The 1,991-nt window shown below is 31.5% G+C and overlaps 1 protein-coding gene across 3 annotated transcripts in view; it reads left to right on the top strand.

The window, feature by feature from the left end:
• LOC106868391 (low-density lipoprotein receptor class A domain-containing protein 4) overlaps window positions 1–1,991 on the top strand; it is a 149,328-nt gene that overhangs the window by 1,093 nt on the left and 146,244 nt on the right. The window lies entirely within an intron of this gene.

Genomic DNA, 1,991 nt, shown 5'->3' with positions numbered 1-1,991 from the left:
TGTCTCCGTCTCTACTGTTTCTATGTATATCAGTCTATTCTCTCCTCTGATTCGTTTTTCCTCAGTCTCCCCCGATCTCTAGACTCACCTCAACCGGCGTCTTTCTGTCAATATTTGTCGAATGCACTCTTTCTCTCCTCAGACTTTCGATCTTTCACAATCTCACCCCACCCCCACAACCAGTATTTACTCTCTCGTTCCATCTCTCTTCACATCATCCTCTCTCAATTTCTCCCTCTTTCTCTTGATTACTCTTTTTCCCTTAATCTTTTCCTCTCTCTCTCTCTTTCGATTACTCTCTTTCGCTCAATCTCTGTCTTTTTTTTTTCTCTCACTATCTCCTTCTCTCGATCTCTTCTCACCTATTTGCCATCAGTCTTACATTAAATTCTTTAATTCTATTCCACTTCTCTACTTTCTCTCAATTATCCATCTATGTTTGTACCTTCATGTCTTTGATGTTCTCTGTATACCTCTATAATGAATTTTTTTTGCGACCTTACTATATATGTGTGCGCGCGCGCGCTTAGATATGCATACACGCATGCATTTACCGTCGAAATCATTGACTTAAAACGTGTGTGAATATCTATGTATCTTTGTGTATATTTATGTGTCTTTACAATGTGGGCTGTGTGTGTATTTATGTCTGCCTATCTATCGAAATAGATAGATAGTTAGATAGATACATATATACATAAATATACAGGCAGACAGACACACACGTATTTACCATAGAGATCATAGACGTAACCGTGTGAGTTTATTATCATAAGATCTTTATAGCTATGTACGTATATATATATATATATATATATATATATATATATATATATATATATATATATGAACCTACATATATATCTATATAGCTACATAGATTATACGTACATATATGCTTAGCTATATAGATTATATATACATTGATTTATTTATATATGTGTGAGAGAGAAAGAGTGTATGTATGTTTAGTACACGCACGCACAAACACACACACACACACACACACACACCCGCACACATGCCTTTACAATCGCGATCATGGAAATGAACATGAATATGTATGTGTACGTAGTTTCACAAATCTTATGAGTTTCCGAATGTACTTTTATCTGCTTCTGTCGATGCTCTTCAGTACAGTTAAATTTAGACAATAGATTATTATTATTATTATTATTACTATTATTGTTATTGTTATTATTATTATTATTATATAAAAATAGAATGATGCATCGTGTTTGCATTTATGTGGATAGCAACAGGTATTCCAGGGTAAGATTAAAGTACATAGATAGATAGATGTGTGTCTGTCTATATATGTGTGTGTGTGTGTGTTTGAATTTGGTTTCATCGAACCCTACTTCTTATTAATATAGGTTTCAACATTTTGCGTAACATTCACATCGCGAAATCATCGTTGTGCAAGCTGTAAAAGAAGGAAGAATTGAATTCGTACATATTTGCGTACATAAACTGCACGTATATCTATGTGTATATGTGTAAAACTTGAGAAAAATGTGTGTGTGTGTGTGTGTGTGTGTGTATTTGTATTTACACACATGCATATTTGTGTAAATACAAAATTTTTTTTGTATGCCTGCATGTATACATATGTCTGCGCATATATATATATATATATATATATATATATATATATATATATATATATATATATATATACATATATGTATGCAGGTATGCATATGTGTATTTGTATGCATACGTATATTTCTATGTAGATATGCATTTACGTATGTAAATATATATATTTATGTAAATCTATATATGTAGGCATATTTATGTGTATATGCATAAATATATATATATATATATATACGTATATATGTATACACATGTGTGTGTATATAAATGTATGTATGAATATGTGTATTACGCATGTGTATATATCTATGTGTATATATTCGGATATATGTCTATATATGGATATGCATGTCTGTATACAAACACACACACACACACACACACACACA

The sequence above is a fragment of the Octopus bimaculoides genome, chromosome 1 (genome assembly GCF_001194135.2).
Source record: "Octopus bimaculoides isolate UCB-OBI-ISO-001 chromosome 1, ASM119413v2, whole genome shotgun sequence".
Taxonomy (NCBI): domain Eukaryota; kingdom Metazoa; phylum Mollusca; class Cephalopoda; order Octopoda; family Octopodidae; genus Octopus; species Octopus bimaculoides.
This window is presented reverse-complemented; position numbering and strand designations above follow the sequence as displayed.